The following is a 14,042-nucleotide window of genomic DNA, read 5'->3' as shown; positions in this document are numbered from 1 at the left end:
TACCCATAGATTGAGAGAAATATGGAGGGAGGGGGGGACAATTATAAGGAACTTGGGAGGGAATGGGGAAGAAAATAGTTTTGATGGAGGAAGTTAGGAGTCAGGGTTGAATGACAGTGACAGACGGAGGGTGTTGCATTCTACATGTTGGGATTAATGGAGAATAATGGTATTCAGTGACGACCTGTACCTGATGTCTTTTTAGAAATGTGTTATAACTTGTGATTTGTCATGGAGCTCAGCGTAAATTCTAGCAGGAAGACTGTTTTTATCCTCTCACACATTCTTTTTCCTTCATTCAACTTAGCCTCTCCCTCCGTCTCCCTGCTCTGGTAATCAGCTGATTAGGGGCGTTTACTCTTTTAAGTAAACCAACCAGATTCTGCCACAACCTCTCTCAACCAATCATCCTGCTGCAGACACATTTTGCAGTCAGTTTTGTTTTCAATTCATTTCATTTCTTAGTTATTCTGATAGAACATATTTGCAAGACTGCAACCATTGGAACATCTGTATCCGGCATCTGTAATTACACTGTGGGAAGCATCATCTGCTGAAGCACAAACCAACAATTAAACTATTGAAAGGTGCCATGCTCATCACATTCATTCATTCATTCATGCATTCAGAGTGTAGGATTTAAAAAAAAGAAAATGTAAAGAAAAGGAGATCCAGCTGTGATCACAGTGGCAGTATAATCTTCCAACTGTGGGGACCAAACATGCGCAGGGACAAACACCTGTGGTGGAAGCTGCCATCGTCAATGTGCCTGGACATGTAATGCTCTCTCAGGTGAGCCTTTAGTGAGCCTCTTACAGAGTAGTATAGTACATGCATGTATTATAAACATACATGAGAATTTGTTCATAAATATGAAGACCATGAAATATTTGATTACATTCAGATTGCTTCCTTTTTTTAGTTAAGGCAGGTAATCAATAACTTTCAACTGATTTAATTATTTGGCTTCCAGCTCCTATTTTCAGTCTTTTTTTTCTGAAGCCTTACTGCAGCACCTTTCAACAGAGTCCATGAGGATTTATGACGAGGCTGCACATCACTGACACACTCTTACTTTTCTGTGTTCACTCAAAGCTATAGCAGCAGCTGGTGTCCGCTGAACCACACAGTGGAAGTCAGAAATGAGAAAGAATCACAAGTTCTTTAACTAAATTGGAGGTTTAAAAATCCAACTAATCATCTTATCTTTTGGTATTATTTATAGTCTTGTAAATATTGATTGGGACTGTATTTTCTTTTCTTCCTGAATTAAATTGCAGGGATACACTTTCTTTCAGTGAAAGGAGCAGAATTAATTTGCTAATCAAACTGCATTTTTACACACTTTTATTCACAACTGATATCAATATCTTCTTAAGGTTTTCTTGAGAAGATTTATAAGAAGATTCTCCGTCATATTCTCCAACGTGTCAGACCTTTTTTCCTGCCGGCCCCCCTTTGTAAACTTTTCAGTGTGAAGTCGAGGTGAACTGATGTGTGTATGCTGCAAGAAATACTGAGCAGGACGGGGTGGTGACTAAAATATATCCAGCGACCAGCACACATCCATAGACTGTTTGCATGCAATGGCTTAAAAAAACAACTAGAAATGTTAGAAATGAAACAACAAACCCACAACAAAAATCCACAACATTTGGACACAAATCATTATATTATAAATCATTACAGTTATAATTCTTACTAAAACTTGATGTAAGCAGGGTCTTCCTAAAAAGACAGCAGATTGTGCCTCTCTCTCTCTCTCACGCTGCGCAGTGGGCGGGGCCTGTCAGGCGGGCTGATATGACTTTTAGCAGAGCGTGCTGCTGCTGACAGGCTGTTGTTCTCTTAATTATCAGCTGGTAAAGATGTTAACAAAGGTATTGATGGGCCTTAATTGACCATATGGCTGTTTGTCTAGCTGGAGATGGCAAGAGAACACACTGATTAGACTCACACACACACACACACAGGAATGCACTGCGATGTAATATGTGCTGCACAGACACACACACAGACACACAAAGCCAGCACAGCATGTAATTTGTCCTGGTTCCAGTTTCCAACCACAGCCCATCCGAGTGTGTCTCCCGACGTTATCGGCATTACGCTGACATTATTGCTGGCTCTGCTTGCCTCATAATCCAGCCGTTTGTGTGTGTGCGCGCTCTAGTCTGTGCGTAGACATATTTGTGTGTTTGTGAGGGGGTTGGTTTTCCTGCTTGTTCAAGAACAGATTCAGCCTGTAGGCGCTGTGACTCTGAGAAAAAAAAAAGCCAATTACACGTTTCTCTTTTTTTCCATTTTAATCAGATGCCCTTTCACGCCTCTGTCTCCAGTCCTCGGCTGATTAATCCAGTCACACAATTTAATTGCAGAACACTTTCTTTATCCAGCATCATTCTTCTTTTCCACGGTCTGTTAGCAGGTTTTTATTGTTTTATTGCAGCTCCTGGTAGAGTTAAGGCGTTTTGATCGCCCTCGAAGGTTGTGGAAAAAAGGGCCTCGTGAATTATTGACATTAAAGAGTTTTTCTTCTCTGTTGTTGAGCTTCCTTTTGGAAAGTCAGGCCCCTGAAAAACAACTTTCTGAAGATCAGCTGAAGTGGCTTAACTTGATGTCAGATTGCAGATTTCTGTAAAAGAGATGCTGAGTGTCGTTTCATCAGGCCAAGTGCGTCTGTGTTTGCCTCTGGTGTGCGGGAAGACGAGGATGGATTTGGAGTTTTCTTTCGGAATATTTCAAATAAAAAAAAACATCTCCTCACCCTCACAGATCGTGTTACTGCTTTCAATACATTTGATTATGAGACGTGTTTGAACAAATCCATCAGAGCACACGTCTTCCTATTTTTTATTATTCCATCCATCGAGTGGATCCTTGAGACTCTTATTGGCTTTTCACAATTTGAATTTATTAAACAAGCTCTGCAGAATGCTTTTGCAAACATCACTCTCAGCAAAGTTGATTACATTGCTAATAAGTTCAGTTGACATCACTGTACACTGCAGCCATAAGATATGAGAACATAGCGCCACCTATTGAAAAAGTGCATGCATGGACTAACAGACATAGAAGTGTCTTTGATGACCATTTCTGTTAGGGACGGAAATAAAGTCTTGTGGACATTTGCTGTCCCCAGACAGTTTGTCTTTGTTTTCTAGTTCTGATACAATTCATACTCAATAATGTTAAGAAGTATACAGACATAATTAAAACAGTCCATTAGTCACGCCGACTCATTTTCAGAATCAGAATCAGAATCAGGGTTTATTGCCTCGTACATTTACACATACAAGGAATTTGACAGTGGTTTTAGTCTCAGTGCATTCACACAATGCATTGTGGTGTAAACGGTGACTTTCTGTTTCGTTACACAAAAAGACTTGTGCACCAAATGTGTGACATGAACACTCATTGGAAGTGCTTCAGTCTAAACTGGCTTGCACACAGAATAATCTAATTATGTAATCTGTGATTTTATGATGCCTTACTGGCAGCATTTGTGTTGAAAGAAAGAGTCTTTGTTTTTGTTATAATGATTGTGTTTAAAGGAAATCAGAAAATAAATACTGCTTTACTATCAAAAGTTATTTGGCTAAAGATTGTTCTTCTTGGAAGCTTTTGTAAATTCTGAGATCTTTTGGAGTGAAACAGATGTAAAATGAATCCTTTAACTAAAGATCCAAGCAGAGAAACATGGCGTCCTCTTCCTTCCCTTCAGCCAGCATTTTACTCTTTGCCCACATGTTACGCTCACATCTAAATGTAGATCAGATCTCCTCTCTGTCGCTGCCATTCTCCTTTCCTCTCTTTTGTCTCTTCCTCTGGGTTAGTCCGTCTCTCTCTCTCTCTCTCTCTGTCAACCTGCCTCTTTGTCTCTCTTAGACTGTCATCCTGTTCTGTCAGCATTGATCCCCCTGCTCAAGCTTTTGCCCGCTTCTTGCTCTTTCTCTCTGTCACATCCATCCCCTTCCCCCTAACTCGCATCCAGCCGAGCCTCGGTGTGTGCGAGGTGCCTAAATTACAGGGGGTGTAGAGCAGGTGTGCAGCCGACTGACCATTGCTGCTGACTCGCGTAAACGCTGAGAGGTGAGTTAGTGAGCTGCTGGGGTTGAGGAATACAGCTGGCCTCTAATGCTGATGGACCTCCCCCAGCTCCAATGTTTGCCAAAGGCCCGGCTAGGTGCTCCTCAGCACACACACACACACACACACACACACACACACACACACACACACACACACACACACATCCGCGCCTACAAACGGACACGGGAGCGCATATGTGTGTCAGATTTAATAAGGATTCCCAGCTGTGCTAACTATGCTGCGCAGACAGCGAGCTGATGAATTCTGCTCTGGGTTCACGCTCTCTGCTGCAGAGAAAAATGGAGGTTGTAAGAGAGGAGGAAAGCTTCAGACACACCGGCTTCCACACATAATTCTGTGTCCTTTTGAACTGGATCACGAATTGCTTCAACGGGGTCAGGCGGTCAAACCGCTCACATGTTAGCCTTTAGCTCGGCCACTCTGCGGCTGGGTGGGGTGTTTAAGGTCCCCAGTTTCATTGGGAAGACTGCAGCAGCAGCAGGAAAGAATGTGCGGGAAATGTTTGTTTTTGTTTGATATCAAATATCTGCAAAATAATCACACACACACACACACACACACACACTTAGGGATTCTATTGTCAAATATGTCAAATTACAGACAACCATGAACCCTGAAGTATTTCCATTCATGGATTAACATCTATGAAATATAAATATGAAACCCTAAAAGTTGGATTAAAAACTTTGTTATCACTTTAATGCATGTAGTGCGTCTATGATATGATCTCAAGCCGTTTGTTAAACATGCATATTGGGATGGACTTCTCCTGAAATCTTCTTGTGTTGCCTATTTCCACATCTGTCCCTCACAGTGTGAAGGTTTCCCTGTTGGATGGGGGTGGTGCGGTGGGGGGAAGAATTGCCTTAAAAAGCAACCGAGTCCGACTCTATTATGACAGATTTTTTTTGCCTCTATATGAATGCTAGGTGTAATTGGTCGTACTCTCAGTGTCACATTTATTTGCAGAACACTTTCTTTATCAGCATCATTCTTCTTTTCCTTGGTCTGTTAGCAGGTTTTTATTGTTTTATTGCAGCTCCTGGTAGAGTTAAGGCGTTTTGATCGCCCTCGAAGGTTGTGGAAAAAAGGCCTCCTAAATTATTGACATTAAAGAGTTTTTCTTCTCTGTTGTTTAGCTTCTTTTGGATGGTCAGACCTCTGATAAAACAACTTTCTGAAGATCAGCTGAAGTGGCTTAACTCCATGTCAGATTGCAGATTTCTGTCAAAAAGGAAAACGTCGAGTAGAAAAATTCAGATGTTTGCATTCACACATGCAGCATGCCCAGGACATTTTCAGTAACTTTTCAGGAGTTAAGTGCATGTATGAAAACAGCTTCAGACGCTGTGATGTGGAAGGAGCCCATTCCTAACCTTTTGTTCTTGCATTTTGTGGGGGGAAACTTCTACATAAGTGTGCCTGTGTGACACCCTTATATCTTTGTTTCTGCTTTGTATCCTTCCTGTGTGAGACTCCCAGTACAAGGTTTCACTAAGCTTCTAGTTTCTGCTCCCTTTCATTTAAGGGGGTCTGAATCTAGCAGAGGGATGTAGGTGCTGGGGCACAGTTTTGTAGTCTTATCCACACTCTGGGTTGTGTCCTGTGTAGAGCTCTGTGTCGATCCTTTTTTGAAAAAAGCCTTTCAATAAATAAAAAAAAGTCAACTTCTGTCGTTGTAGGATTTTTATTTTTCAGATTTCTACCAAAAGTTTGTCACAGATTAGGCTGCATAGAAATTCTGTAAGAATGCATTTCTCAATTGAATCTGCAATTTTTTCAAGGAAGTGTTGCAAAAATGTTATTCTCGTGAAATAATTTGTAACACCTGTGATCAGATCTCCAGAATAGTACAGTGGATCCACACGTTTTGTATACCAATCAATCATTCAGACACAGGTTCCTTTTTCTTTACTTCACTGCATTCGTTCAAAAGCCTTTTTTTCCCAGCTTCACAAAATCTTTGTTTTCTCCCCCTCACCTCTCAATCACCGCTCCCAGCTCTCTCCCTCATCTCTCACAGTTCCCGACTTTTCCCCCCTCGCCTTCGCCTTTATGTGCAAACACGGTACGACAAGTCACTCCTTTGCTGCCGATGGAAAAAAAATCCAATAAACATACGCCGTGGTTCACCCTTGACTCCGCTGTCGTCTCCGAGATGTTATTTAAGCGCGACACATGGTCGATTTTTTTCCATTCCACCTGCACGCCCTCACCCCCTTCTCACCCCCCTTCTCCCTCTTTCCAATACGGATCCTCGATCTTCATGCCTTTCTTTTTTTTTTTCACTTTTCCTCCTGATCCCCCGAGAGAGGAGTGTAAATAGGCATAGGGTGTGTGAATAATGCAAGGGGAACATTAAATGTCAGGCTCAAAATTCACATTTCCCTCGATTGTCTTGCTGGCATTCGCTGCATGTTTTATGCATTTTATAATTAGCGGGTGAGTCTCGGAGTAGAGGATCGGGAGAGTAGGGGGGTTGGGGGGGGGGGCGTTTGGCAGTTATTGAGTTCCCTTACTTCAGCAAGAGGTGGCTTTCGAAGAAGTTACAGAACTTAATTTGAAAGGCAAATCTCACAGCTGCTCGGAGTAGGAAAACAATCATTCTGAACCAATATCATTCTCAACATGTCTTAAGTGTCTCACATATATTTCAAATTCATTAAGAGCAGCCTTCAAATTAATAACAGAAACATAACATTTTACTATTTCTCATTCCGGTTTTCATTGCACAGTGAACTGTTTGGATGTTTTTTAGTCAATTAAAGGGGAAGGAATATGAAAAGGTAGGAGAAATGAGACAAACAGGAAGTTGAAGTGCATCGGGGAAAGGTGTAAGGAAGAAAATGAGTCATGGAGACGTGATTAATAAGAAAGGATGGAACGAGAGACGCAGCAGAGAAGAAAAAGAACGAGCTGGCACACACTCACACACTCACTCTTTCCTCGTAACAATCCTCTTTCTGCTCCTATGGATTTCTATTCTCTCTTTTTTTCCCCGTCATACACTCCCTCTCCCTTAACCCTGTCACTCTTTCTTCATGTTCCTCTCATGGCTTCATTGTTCCATCCTTTACATTGTTGATGTCACATTCTTTTTTCTTCGTTCTGTAAGAAGCCCCTCCCTTCTGGCAAGACTCTTCATGTATTGTTTTCAATCAGTCTCGTAGGTACAGGACACCGAGTCCCCCTTTCAGTTCTTACATTAATGTTCTCAAACACTCTCGTCCTGCCTGAAATAAAACGACACCGCTGCTGTCTTTGTAAGATGATTTCCTCCTTCACTAATGTTCAATGTGCAGATCATACAAAAAAAACATCCAATTATGAATTCCACATGTATACGTGCAGTATTTGATGGTGGCAGAACATTGAGCGTAGTTGCAGCATCTCTTATTCATTTGTCCAATCTGAATGACCAAATCTATTTTTTTAAAACATGAAAAAATATTCTCCCTGACAAAGATGCTAAATTCAGCTATGTTGATTTTCCTCTTCAGTACCAGTTGAAGAAGAACACAATCATGTGTTTATTTACTGGAGAGGAAACACTCATTTTAAATGTTTATCAGTGGGTTCAGAGCGGTTAGGTAGTCCTCAAAGCGGCCCCGGGTTTCACTCTTACAGGCTACCTTTCTCGCATGTCATCCCACCATCTCCTCTCCTTTGTCTGCTACTCTAACAACTGTCCTAGTCTCCAAGATAAAAAAAGGTCAGAAAGTATATATATGTATACACATTTTGAAATTAGGGTTTCTATTTAGGTTATTTAAATTTTGTCCATGGGCTCTTATGACTGAGATATTTCAGACTTGTCTGTAATGGTTGGCTGGTTTTAATGGACTTATTCCAAGCCAAAATTTTATTTTACCCTGTACTTAGACAACCCTTGTATCATTTGCACTGAATTCTTCCGGAGATTTCTGTTGAATGATGTGGCACATCCATCCATACCGCTTTACCCATTCGGGGGTCGCAGGAGGCTGGAGCCGATCCCAGCTGCCATTGGGGAAAATCATCCAGATTGTCCAAAGAAAAAAAAAAAAGAGACAGCAAAGTGCCACACATTCATTTTGACATCCATCTGAAGGCTTACTACTCTGAAACTCTCAGCTCTTTTAAATCGAGGTTGAAGACTCACCTGTTTACAGCTGCCTTTCATTAAATAGCTTTAATAAGATTTTAAACTTTTACTCTGCACTGTAATTATTATTATATTTTTTTAACTCTTTTAATTTATTTACTTTTATTTTATTTTAATTAATTTCATTTTAATTATTTTATTTGAACATATTTTTTAATAATTTCAGTGATTTTTTCTTTTTTTCTTTCCTCTGTCATGATGCTTTTGATGTCTTGTGTGAAGTACTTTGAATTGCCTTGTTGTTGAAATGTGCTATAGAAATAAACTTGCCTTGCCTTGCTACTCCATCTTTCCACGTCATTGTAAAAGTCAGTCTTTGTAAAACTGTCTTCAGATTTACCCGTGGTAGTGGATCTAGAGCATTGTTAAAGTACGTCTTGGAGATAGCCTGTATGGTTTTTGAGAAACTGGTCCAGTTGTTTGTGTCAATAAGATGAATGAACATTGTCACAGGATCTATCAGTCAGCTTCAGTTGAGGGACAGAGTGCTGATGTCTACAGCACAGATATAGGGAATGACTGAGTGTGCCATCTCCTTTCCTTTGGTCTAAAAGTTGTACTTTTATGTGTAAACTTCTTTTTCAGTATCATTTAAATCTGTGTGTGTGGGTACTTCATTTGAAGCTGTCTTATTCCACAGTACATGATTTTTTTTGCTCCACCCAGGACAATACAAAAAATAGAAACTAGACACCCACCATGTGGCACGTTTTTAATTTGCACCAGCTCGTACCTTTGGGCCAGACTTGTACAAGAAACAACATTAGCATAATATTCTATTCATCAAACTGCGATCCTGCTCCTGGATGCATAAATACATCCGTTTGACACATGACTTTGCTAATTGCCTTTTCAAACCGCCGTAATCTCCCGGTGCAGCGAGCGCAAATTAAAAATGTGGTGCCCTGAGTATTGTGTTTTCATGTCTGAGCCTGCATTTATCCACCTGAAATTAATTCTCTGATTTGTTTGTAAGATAAACTGGGAATACTTAAGATCCCCATCCACTTAAAGCATCTCCTCCGCTCCTCTACATATCCGCTCTGTAATGTTGATTCGTCCCCCAAAGGCTCCACCCAGCCGCCTGGCAAAGTCATTAATAGTGAAATGAAGAGCAAGTCTCAACGTTCCTAAAGGGCGCCATAAATAGTACTTAATATAAAGTGCTAATAAAGAGTGTGTTTGTCTGCACCGCCCCGCACACAGACGGGCCCAAGCACGAGGTTCTGCGTCAGACGGTGTGAGTTCACACTGGAGCTGCAGTGGGCTGATGTGTTTGCTGTGTTTTCATGTAGCGCCCTGATGTGGAGGTGGGTGATGACATCCTTGTCCAAACTGCACCGAATGTAAAGACACAGGAAGCTAGTCAGACGTGTCAGGGTGCCGCCTGCAGCTTCACACATTCAACACTCGATATCTAACAAGTGCTCCTCCGAGTACCTCTCAATCATTCGGAAAGCTTTCATGAAGTCATTCATGTTGAACTGAAATCACTTTATTACCACTACAAAAGAAGTTATATCTGTCCTGCAGTCCTGGGTCATTCTTAATATTTTGTCTCCACATTATTAATGGGTGGACCTGTATTATAGCACTGATTGAATTCAACACACCTTCACCATTTAGAATCTTACAGGATTTTCATGTGGTGTAAGGTTTGTGTTACGGAGGATTTTTCATCAGAATAACGTCATGGCAACGCGATATTAAATGTTACATGTTCTTTATCAGTCAAGCATTCACTGGACTGAGAGGAAGAACCGGAGACTGAGTGGGAGACTGAACAGCCGCTGCTTTCCTGGATACATTTTTTTATTGATTTAAATCACAAAATACAATAACTTAGAAGAAGAAGAAGATATATTTTATTAAATTTTACACTCTGTTGTTGAAAATGCTACACACATATAGGCCGAAATACACACACATGCACATACAGGATCCTATGAACATGCACTAAAGAAGAGATTTCAGAGTGAGGGAGGCTGCCTACAGCGAGCACTCCTGAGCTGGTGCGGCGGTTCGGTGCCTTGCTCAAGGGCACATCAGCAGTGCTCAGGAAGTAAATTTGCACCTCTCCAACTACCAGACCAATTTCCAGATTTGGTCTGTACCGGGAGTTGGGTTGGAAAACCGGAGGGTCGCCGGTTCAAGTCCTGGTGTGGACCCTCTGGTTCCCAACCCAAGACCCTACAGACTTACTGCCGCCCCTTATTGGAAAGCTCTCTGACTGAAGGAGGAAGCTCAACAACAACTGCAACAAATTAATTATTACTCTCCAGCTCACTCTATATGTACACCATTCACAGTTTTATTCATAGTTTTCCTTTCTTTCTTTTTCCCCTTTAGATTTGCATTCAACCGGTAGAGATAGGGAGATATCCAGTTTTGAGAGGTCTGGACTCGTAGATGTTCATGGATGGAATCTGTTTGAGTGTGGTGCTTTTTGGTCAACTTGTTGCTCCCCACACAAGATAAGAACAAAACTGTTAAATCTACCATTATTAGTCATCATGTGCGGGGTCTTTCTCGCATTTTGTGCCACCCCCGCGGACAAAGCGGTACCACTTGTCTTTGCCGATTTTGTCCTTGACGTTCTGAACTAAATACTGTGAAGAATAATCACCTCCTCCTTTCTTTCAGTCCAATGTATCACTCTTTTTACTATGGGAAATGTTCTTTCAGCAGCATTAATCACTTGTTCTGACTCCTTACCTCCCGCAGCAGAGGTTTCAGACATTAATAATAACCCTTTAGAAACTCTCAATCTTTACACTGATGGTCTTTTTTTGGTTGCTTTTGAAGGTTGTAAAAGTGCCTCAGTATTAATTCCAGTCTTTGTATTACCAGTTGAAAACTCCTCATAGGAGCTATAAGATTTTAAGAATCTTTAAGTGTCGACTGCGGCAGCTTATTTTGTCTGTATGCTTCTTGTGATATCCCTTTTGTTTGTATTATTTTTATTTTGCTCCTCTGTTTGGTGTCCGAGTTGCACTTACTCTAATCACCAAGGCCATATTGAATTTGTTTTTCTTCTTAAATAATTCATAAACCCCTCACCATTTTTTTTCTCTGCTCTGTAATTTCAACTCACTTTCTACTGGTTTTAACAGCTAAGAGTGCTGTATGTAATATGACAGTATTCAACACTGTGAATACTTTAAATCAGGTTTCATGTTCCTGCCACACTGTCAGGCATGAAACCATGTACACCTCAAGTTTACATTAGATTATGATCAGTATTAGATCACTCTGAGGATTCAATGTGTTGGGCCTTGATTTGGATTACAAACTAGCAGTTTTACTTAAACGCCCGCTAACACGTTTGGATGACTGCTCATCGTCTACCTGGCACGGAGTAATGAGTTAGTGATTACAGACTGCAATTTGAAGGCGGAATACTTTCATACCTGTTAAACCTTGCATGTAGCATGTAATGCACGGTTGTGGAGAGTAATAGTTATTGTGTTCTGCAACGCTGTAATGCGATATGGATTCACAAACTGGGACGCCAATATTACACTAGTACAGATTCAACGTGTTAGTACAAGTGTGTAATGACAGCGGAACAATATTATGGTGCTGTTATGGAACCGCAGTCTGTAAATGGCTAATGTCTGACCTTATGGTCGACTGACAGATTGTCATAGCAGTGGCCCGAAGCGACGAGGAATCAATCCGGCCTGTGTTTTTTACAGTTGATTGAACACCATGCTACCGTTTCTCCAACCATGTACCTCGACCACAGGAACAGCAAATCGATAAAGCTCACGCTCATTATCTTTTGGTTCTTTAGGAGGCATTGTGAGTAATCTAGTTCACTGCCTGGATCAAATGAATCAGTTTATATGACTCTAAGTGCAGCTTTAACATTAATTAAAACATAGAAATCCAATGAATATTGCAACCTTTTTTCGAAACAGGAGGCTTGAGCACTTCTAACCTGATCACCCAGAAGGTGTAGCATCTGTCGGAGCTGTGCGGGTGGGACAGCATTGACCTGTATGGGTGGTGGGTGGCATGGTGGGTGTATTACCACCAGCTGGACTAAAGCTGTGCTCACCTTAAATTTGCATTTAGCAGGAGTAGACAGATGTATCAGATTGGGGAGATGTGTCCGCACACAAAATGAATAAAATTCAGCGCGTATTTATTCAGGTATGAGGTGCTTGATATGACAAGCAGAAATGAGGCCTGACAGCAAGCACTGCCCTCATGAGTGAAATGTAGTTTTTATGTTATGAGAACAGAATTTGATTTGTGCATTGAATACATTTTGGTGGTTTAATTATGATAATTACATGCGTCTTTGGCATGCAGGGATATCCTTTCATGTTGTTGGGGTTGTATCAAGTCAACTTTGGTTATATTCTTTAATAATTATACTTAATTATTAATAATATAAATAAAATATCATTAAACTGTTTAATGTTTAATCTCGTTTTGGGGCACCAACCTGTACTCAGGTAAATATAACCAAAATATCACTCAAATCAGTCTCAAATGAGTTATTTAATTACTAATATTATTAATAATTAATAACTATATTTAATAAATTGAAGGCGTGAATCCGTACACAAAGCCTTCGCACCCAGCTTATCACAAACAACTGCTCTCTTAAATTATAACAGAATTTATTTAAACAAAGCAACATCAATCCAAAATCAATGAACTTAATCAAACAAATAACTATTATAAACTAATCTAAGCAAACAAACATTATCAAGCAAACCTTGTGAATGAGGTGTAAATGTGTGTGTGTGTGTAGAGGAGAGAGAGAGAGAGAGAGAGAGAGAGAGAGAAAAGAAGATGGTGGAGAGAGACTTCCTTGTGGCTTCGTCACATGTTACAAAATGGTGGACAACAAAGGAAGCCGTGTGGCAGCCTTTTGAAATAGTTTGAGCTCTCTGAGCTGAGTTCAGTAACTGTTACTTAAACACCAGAAAGCCAGTGGCCGGACTTTGATTCAACGGCGGGTACACTGGTCTTTCTGATTGTGAAAGCCGTTGACTGAAGGTAAACTAGCACAGCATTACATACATAGGTGAACACAGTGGTTCATTACAATAAAACAAATGCAGCAGCTTACAACAGATAATAAACAGAATGTGACGTCTCGCCAACAATGATGCATAATTATCAGTGGTTATAAAAGAAACATAACTATTTCTGAAACTATTTCTGCCCAGACCAAAGCTCTTACTTGGGGTAACTCCTGGTAATCGTTGCAAAGCTGGTTAGATCGTCACTCTGTTGAATGTTGAATCATCAGATTCAGGCAGGTTTCCTTCGTGGCAGATGTAGGAGGAGGGTAGCGGGATTCAGATCTTCGACCAGAGCGCTGCTCTATAGGGTCTTCTGGTTGCAGGAGCCGAGTTCTTTATGTGTCCTTGTGGATTCAGGGATCAGTGGGCTTCCTTCAGCGCTCCTGTCCAGTTGCGTTCAATGACGTCTTACGAAAAATCAATGGAAAGAAACTCTTCTTTTTGCTCGAACCTGATAGCATCTGATTGTGCCCAAAACTCCTAAAAATATGCCATGGAAGTAGTCAGCTGAATCCTCTGATGCTTGAATTCAGCATGTGAAGAGCTACCTATACTGAGCTAGGAGATCAGCTCTGGAGTTTAACCTATGTAAGTCAAGAGGAGGAAAGGCTTTGTCTCGAATGCTGGAGTCCATCTTGTTGGAGAGGGTATCCTCTGGTGTCGGCAGACCACACTTGAAGAGAAGGAAGCAATGCCTGGTGATTGCTTTTAAAGACTGGAGCTGCCTGTGGGTTTACCTC

General features: G+C 40.9%; 1 protein-coding gene across 1 annotated transcript in view; it reads left to right on the top strand.

Moving 5' to 3' along the window:
* The window catches only part of brinp2 (bone morphogenetic protein/retinoic acid inducible neural-specific 2), a 244,065-nt gene that overhangs the window by 96,439 nt on the left and 133,584 nt on the right, over positions 1-14,042 (top strand). The gene's annotated exons all lie outside the window — the stretch shown is intronic.

The sequence above is a fragment of the Labrus mixtus genome, chromosome 8, assembly GCF_963584025.1.
Source record: "Labrus mixtus chromosome 8, fLabMix1.1, whole genome shotgun sequence".
Taxonomy (NCBI): domain Eukaryota; kingdom Metazoa; phylum Chordata; class Actinopteri; order Labriformes; family Labridae; genus Labrus; species Labrus mixtus.
The sequence above is the reverse complement of the archived record's forward strand: the minus strand, read 5'-3'. Positions and strand labels throughout refer to the sequence as shown.